The 8,461-nt window shown below is 36.2% G+C and overlaps 1 pseudogene; it reads left to right on the forward strand.

Annotated features, from left to right (window-relative positions):
• Positions 1–4,237: 4,237 nt before the first annotated feature.
• The window catches only part of LOC106336291, an 18,806-nt pseudogene continuing 14,582 nt past the window's right edge, over positions 4,238–8,461 (forward strand).

Raw genomic sequence — 8,461 nt, forward strand, 5'->3', positions numbered from 1 at the left:
TCACCGCTTCTCCCCATAGGTAGTTAGGCATCTTCATGTGTTTTATCAAGCTTCTTGTCATCTCCATAAGTGTTCTGTTCCGTCTTTCTACTACGCCGTTTTGTTGAAGTGTATATGGAGCGGTTATATGTCTAACTATGCCTGCTGTCTCGCAGAACCTGTTGAATTCTGTAGATGTGAATTCCCCTCCTCTATCGGTTCTGAAAGTTTTGATTGATGCTCTAGTCTCACTTTCGACTTTTGTCTTGAATTTCTTAAATTTCTCGAATGCTTCTCCTTTGTTTTTTAAGAGTATAGACCACATGTATCGAGAATGATCGTCAATCAAGACAAAAATATATCGATAATGAGTTGCAGTGGGTGGTGAGATAGGACCACATAGGTCTCCATGTACGAGGCCTAGTATCTCTTCGGCTCCATATGCACTTGCCTGCGGGAATGGTCTTCTCGTTTGTTTGCCATACATACATGATACACACGTCTCTTTCTCAACCGAGATCCTTGGCATGCCGATCACAAGATCCTTTCTTACCATTGCCTTTAGCGTTTCTGCTCCTATGTGACCAAGTCTCGCGTGCCATAACGTTAAATCGCCACCAGTAATTAATTGTAGACACTTATTATCCACGATCTCAATAGTTTCTTTGTATATTCGATTTCTTGCTCTTTTGGCTTTGGTGATTAGAACCCCATCTTTGTCATGTAAGGTGAGATAATCTTCTCTCATCCGGACTCAGTTGCTTGTCCAAGACTGATGATGTTGCTTTGCAGTTCCGGGATAAAGTATACATCAGCTAATGTCTTCCGATCTCCATCATTGCCTACAAAAATAATTGAACCCTTTCCCTTAATATCAATACGAGAATCGTCGCCAAATCGCACCTTTCCTGTGATAGTTTCATCAAGCGTTTTAAAGTAGCTGTGATTCCCAGTCATATGGTTGTTGGGTCCATTGTCTAGATACCATATATTTTCTCCATTGCGGCTTACTTCAAACTCTTCAGGCTTGATGTTAATTCTTCTCATTTAAGTAGACTACTTCATGCATCAATAAGCCCTCGGCTTCATGAGTCTCATCTTCTTTACGGTTCTCGTATGTCTCTTGTAGTTTTAGGAGACGATCCGGACAGCTTGCTGCGAAGTGACCGTTCTTATCGCACCTGAAGCAAGTAATCTTCGACATATCCATATCTCTGTATGACCGTCCTCGACCACGTCCTCTGCCATAGGATCTCCCTCCTCTCCCCCTGTTTCGATAGTCACCATATCCTTCTCGGTATGAATTTTGTTGCAAAGATTCCATGTTGGCATACATTAATTTGTTTTGATCGTCGGTGCTTTCATCCTCTTCGGTGTTTACTCTTTCTTCATAAGCTTTTAGACGTCCAATTATGTCTTCGAAGCTTGTTGTTTTAAGATCCAATACCTGTTCCAGCGAAGCTACTATGTGTATAAACTTCTTTCGAGGAAGACTTTTGAGAAAATTTTTAACCAACTTTGTTTTTTCAATATTCTCTCCTAATGCAGCTGATTTTGATGCGATCTCTGATAATTTTCCCACGAAGTTATCAATTGTATCTGATTCCTTCATCTTTAATCGTTCAAATTCAGCCATTAGAGTTTGTAACCGAGCTTCTTTAACTCTGTCGGCCCCCATGTGCCTTGACTTGATAGCTTCCCACACTTTCTTCGCATTATCCAAGTCGCCAACCTGCAGTATGAGTGCTTCAGGGATCGATTGGAAGATCAGTGCTACCGCCATATCATTCTTGTCCGTCTCATCTGTTTCTTTCTAGATCACATCCCACGCCTTATGTATTTTGAGGAGGGTTTTCATCCGGATTGCCCACACGGTATAGTTTCTCGAGGTGAGCATCGGACAATTGATGGATGATGAGCCTCCATCCTTCTTTGCGATCATACTTGAACTGGTTATTAGGTCTCCCATGGTTTTGCTCTGATACCAAATATTGTTATAACCTCAATGTATGAACTCAATAAGATCAATAAGAATACTCAACTCTTATTAGCTTAAGAAACTTTCTCAAAACTTAAGCTCTCACAATGATCTATCTCAAACTCATAAGTTATGCTACACATTAGCATCTCCTTATATAGACCTTAAATTTCCTAAACACATTAGTAAAACCTAATTTATCCTAATCCTAACTCAACTAGGATAAATATAACTTGAGCTGCAAGTTAACTCTCAAGTTTACTTCCTACACTCCTTGTCTTTAGGCCGGTTTGATACACTTTGAATATCTTTAGTCTGCTCTTTACTTGTTTTATCCTCTTTCGAGGAAACTACATCATCCTGAGTCTGCGTTTCCGCTGGTTCTGTCACATCTACTGAATTATCTAGCTCCTTTGATTCATATCCAAGCTGTGATCCCATGCCACAACAATTTTCATCTGAACTTTTGTATCAACCTCTTGCGTGTGAGGGGTTTCCTCCCTTTTCTTCACTTGGCAAGCTTTTGATGAGTGACCCCACTTGGCACAGGTCGTGCACTTCGTAGGTAACCAAGGATATGTGTATTCCACCTTTGTTTCCTTCCCTTGGAAGGTGAAAAGCATCGTAAGAGGCAACTGTTTTTTTAGATCAGCTTTCATGGTGATTTTTGTGTCCTTTAAGTCCAAACACTGAGCATTTGTTTCCTTAATGTTGAGAATGAGGGTGATTAACAATTATTCGAGAATTATATATAGCTTAAGATTTCGTGTGATACTGACTTGCTGTGTAGCATTTGTTTCCTTTCATTTAATGTTTTCAAGTTTTCTTTTAATAGCTTTATTGTTCTGTGCTTCTGGATACAGAGCATCAGTTTTTGTTGACAACCTCGTTTCGAAACCTTTTCTGTTTCATCCGTCTTTGCTCTCCAATCTCGTCCTCATCCACGACCTCTCTTTCACTGAAGATTCTCAAGCTGCGAGCATCTCGGTTCGAGTCCGAGTAGCGGCATAACACTTCTGGTATCTATGGAGTTTAGTGTCACTCCAAAAATATTTTCCTAAAGTTTCAACAGCCTTATTCTTAGCGTCTGAATTTTGCTGCTAAGCCTAATTCTTGATACCTGGCATTAATGGTCTTCCTTGTAGGAGGCACAAACATATGCTCAGGAGAACGGTCTTCTCTTCATGGAAACTTCAGCGAAAACCGCAACTAATTTCAAAGAGATATTCTATGAGATCGGTGAGCTTTCGTGAGAATCAATTTTTTTTTATTTTTGCTTCTAGTACTAAATTCCGTTATACCTTATTTTTCTTTTGGCCGGTTACAGCAAGAAGGTTACCGCGGTAACTATGGAGATATAGTGTGTTTGTATATCCTTGCTTTGTTTTGCTTGTGGATTTTTAATTAATCATTGAAAAAATGTTGTAGATGAAGAAAGTTCATATTGCGATATGATTTCTACGTCATTTGGGACTATGGATCCAATTGTCTAAACATAAGTATTTTTAAGTTCTTGGGACTCCAGAATATTCCTTTTTTTAATGATACCTGCTAATCTACTCAAGTTTTAGTAAGGGTTTATCTGTGAGAAATTTCTTTTGGAGAGAGAGGATAGAGAGAAATAGGAAGAGAAAGAGGAGAAAGTGCGTGATTTTGTTAGATAATGAATTTGGGTTTTTTTTTATGACAAAAAAAAAATGAATTTGGTTTTTTTTTTGTGTACATAGAGGCAAGATTCTCTTTCTGGGAACTCTTAAAATAAATTTTTAACTAATGTTTTTAAAACCGGAGCGGAAGCTGAACCATATAGTTTTTGGATACGGTTTACTCTGGTTTGACCGGATCAAACATGGTTCACTATTTTTTAAATATTGAAATTTAAAGTAAAGTTGATAAATATGATACACAAGTTAAAATATAAATAAATATCAATTACAAAACATTATATATAAAAACTATTTTTGTTAATATATTTAGTTAATATATTTTTGATAGTTCTTATGATTTTTATAAAGTTCATCTAATCCAACTATTTGACCGGTACATGGTCGAACTAGTCATTTGATCCACCCGGAAATGTGACCGGTTCATGGTCAAATCTGGTTCGACAAACAATATGTGTATCCTAAAACTCCAATAGTCTAGTGATGTAACTGGGGATTTATTAAACATGTTGTTGAATAAAATATTTGTCTACAAATACATTGTAAAGGTGAACACTGTCAATAAGAAAGCAGTCAATAGCTTCTCTCCTTACATATCCATATTATTGCAGGAAAAATGGAAACTATAGCAGTTTTTGGTTCAAAACTTGGATTTCATCTTTCTCTTCCTTCTCGGAACCATTTATTTCTGCCTCCGATATTCAAATTCCATGGCTTTCCCCTGGCGGCATTTCCAGATAAGCCTAGATAGCATGTTTGTTTGAAGACCACTACTAGTGCTAGTCCGACCTCTGATGGTCAATTAAGTAATCGCAAGTTCAAGAAGTTGCCACCCTCTGAATGGACTGATCACTTTCACTCGGTTCCCCTCGATGTCTCTGTGAGCTTCTAGCATATATGTCTACATATATATATATATATATATATATATTAGTTTTCTGTAGGTAGATGTGAATAAGGTTAATATGTGTGATTTTCTACTTCTTAAGGAAATGGATGCGCTCAAGAGAGAGATTGAGACACTAAAGCCGAAAATGAAGAACATGTTCATGTCTTCCCAAGGCACTGAGAGAATCCTTATGATATATTTGCTGGTGAGCCTTGGTCTTGCATACCACTTCGAGGACGAGATCTATGATACATTAAAAGAGAGTTTCACAAAGATAGAGGAGATGATGGATAACGAAGAAGATTTGTACACAGTTTCCATCCATTTTTGGGTTTTCAGGACATACAGTCACCACATATCTTCTGGTAAGGGAATTACTAGCATGGCTTGTCATCCGAATCAAAGTTCATACTGATGTGTCTAATTCATATGTATAATAAGTTGCTCCGTTTTTGTAAATAGATGTCTTTACAAGATTCAAAGAGAGCAACGGAGACTTCAAAGAAACTCTTAAAGAGGATCCCAGGGGTATATTGAGCTTATAGGAAGCTGCGCACTTGCGGACGACAAAAGATTATATACTGAACGAAGCATTGAGCTTCACATCGAGCCATTTGGAATCATTAGTTGCAGGTGGAACATGCCCGCCTCATCTTTCAATGCATATACAAAATGCTCTCTATCTGTCTCAGCGTTGGAATATGGAGATGTTAGTCGGTGTGAAATATATCTCATTCTACGAACAAGAAGAAGATCATGACAAGATGCTACTCAGGTTTGCTAAGATCAGTTTCAAGTTACTGCAGCTCCAGTACATTCAAGATCTCAAAATCCTTACAAAGTATGTAACATATCTCCTCATTTAGTTACTAGTATTTATATGACTTGGCTTTAACGGTGGAATTGTCCGACATCCAGATCTGATCTGACACTCAAAGAACCCGGATATCCGGGGAGGCTAGATCAAGATCCGAATATTAAAATCTACATGTTAAAACTGAATCTGGATATTTTATTTTTAAAGTCAGAATATCATAATACAGACATCAATTTTAAATTTTATCACCAATTATTTTAAGAAAAAAAATCATAAGATGGTCCAAATTTTTTTTTTTATCGCAAATATCTCTTTCAAGGGATAGAATGAAGAAAATGTTTAATTAAAGAAATAAATATATACGTCTAACCCTATGGTTATATCTAATATAGATTTGAAATTTAGATTGGAGGGGTTTGATTTTGAAGGAGGAGGGGGGAGGGGGAATGGTTTAAGATTTATATTTATATATCTATAAGGTAAGTGTAAAAGGATCTTTTGACTCTTTAATGGAACTTCTTTTGGTCATTTTATGGTCACTAGAGCTTATTCCGCGGAACGCGCGGATTGTCTGCTTATATTTTTATGCTATATATAGTTTTGATCAGTAAACTATTTTATTATATTATTTTATTTACTCTCCAAGTATAATTTGTCAAAACCTTTTTAAAAAAATTCCCCTCTAAATTGTCATCCAGTGTTATAAAATATTACAAAATATTTTAAAAAGTGAAGGAAAAAAATAAACAAAACTTCAGTAGGTTTGATATGCGATAACTTTCTTAGTCAATATATCAACACAAATATGAATTTACCTTTACTTATGAAAAAAAAATTGAACCAAAGTGAAAATAGTTTTCCAACATGTAATAGATTTCATCATAAGTATTTGTTGGGTTCGATTATGATGTATACACATACATATATATATATATATATATATATATATATATTAAAAAATATTTTTTTCTTTATATAATTGAAGAAAATTTAATTAAAATGCATATTATGGTGTCAAATTAAACCATTTAACTAAATAAATTATAATATATCATAGTTTTTAAAAACAATAATATATCTTACTTTTTCTTGTATATAATTTTTCACATAAATGACCATTAGGTAGATGAAACAATTAGAAGTCGGATTTGCTTTAATTTCCACATTTGTAGAGAGAATAGGATACAATGACCATTGAGCTTCCGCATGTGTAAATGATCTTACAAAGTTTTATGTATTAAAGATACTTTATTTTACTTTTTAATACTGATATATAGTCAAACAGATTCATAATCTGAAATTTCTCTATTATATTATTAATATTGGGTAGTTGAAACTATATATTATATTTAGTTAAATATTTTTTATTTCAAACGAATAATAGTATTCTTCTCACTAACTTGAATTAGTCAACGATTATGATTAAAGTCAAGAAATAATTTTGGTAGATGATGGAAGCAAACATGATGGTCCAAAAGCGGCCAGCGAAGGAGTTGGCAACAGAGGATCTGAGGAGAGAGGAGTGGGGAGTGAGACTCGAAGTGAACTATTAGTTAGAGAGCTATAAGTTCAAAACGAACTGATACCGAGGATGAACGGCATAGTAATCAAATCCTCCCTTTGGTCGACTTCGTTTCCCATGAAGCTGTTTCTGTTCTTCACTGATCTACTTCTCTGCACCTTAAGTTGTCGAATATTTGAGCAAAGTCAAAGCTCATTTTTGACTTCCTTGAATAAGTGGTGACATCAAGCTTCAACGTGGCAGGATAGTGTCCGTCCGGAACCCCTTCAGCAGCCTGCAAGAAATATGGAATATGTATTACAAATTAATAAGGCCAGAAAATGGAGAATCCCAATATATAAAGACGGATGAGGGCCATGAGGCTACCTCAAAATATTTGATGAGTTTTTTTGACTGATGCCCTAGACTTCCAGCATATATAACTTACCCTCCTCGTTTCATCAACAGAAGTTGCATACTTGCATTAATTCAAAGATGATTTGTCAAATGTATTCTGGTTTCGAGACTCAAAAGTAGAGTATTCCATGGGCAAACCTCATCGACAGATTTGAAAATGTGATGCCCTAAGAATAACAATCGCGGCAGCCCTTGCATACCAGATGTAGGCTCGTCCATGAAGATTAAAGAAAGCGCTACTAATTCAACTGAAATAGTAAGCCTTTTCCTCTGTTATGGCAAACGACCATTAACTCGAGGAAGGCCAAGTATAGAGTTTTTAAGAGGTTTAATTTCCACTAACTGCATTACTTCTTCAACAAACATCTATCATTCACACAAAATGGCAAAAGAGGTTACAACTTTTATAACTCGCGAGTAGTTATGAGAACATAATTAATTTTTCAGCTTAGTAATAGTACTTACCTCTCGTTTTTGGCATCTATATCAACATCTTTTCCACCTGTTATAATGGCATTCAAGGAACAACTCACAAAAAGAAAATTCGCTCCGGTCTTGATCAGCCTCGGGATCAAGATTAAATTTGGTTTCTTCACCAGCCATCTTCATCACAACAATGTCCCCTCTCTCTATCACTCCCCTTCAGCCAGTCTGCTATATTAACCCTTGAATCAGATTCTCCTCTCAAGCTATTCTTCATATTTCCCTAGCCATTGCTTTAGCATCCACTTCCTTTCATGGACGTGATTTATCTCAGATGACAATATATCTTCCCTTACCCATGCTGCATACGGCAATAGCTGCCTCTTCTTCTTGACCTTATACTCCTCATGAAAGGCTTTGTCAGCTTCCATGGCAAAAGCATGGAAAGTTTTATTCTGCTTTCGGTACTCTTTCTTGTACCAACATCATGTATATGTATCTTTAGAGGCTCCTATTTAATCAGAGGCTCAGCATCCCGGATCAAGTTTCTTTTGTAACATGGGATCCAAAACTTGCCACGGAATCAACACCATAATTCTTGGGGACATTCAACCTCCAACGTACCTCTGAATTAAAAATTATCTCATATGAGGCATCGACGAATCAAAACCATCTTTATCACGCATATTCACCAATCTGCAAGAATTAAAAAAAAAATCAAAAATGAACTGAACTGTATGTAATATCGGTAGTAGATGAAAGGTTGAGTGGAAATACAGAGTAACAGAATTTT

Source organism: Brassica oleracea, chromosome C3, assembly GCF_000695525.1.
Source record: "Brassica oleracea var. oleracea cultivar TO1000 chromosome C3, BOL, whole genome shotgun sequence".
Taxonomy (NCBI): domain Eukaryota; kingdom Viridiplantae; phylum Streptophyta; class Magnoliopsida; order Brassicales; family Brassicaceae; genus Brassica; species Brassica oleracea.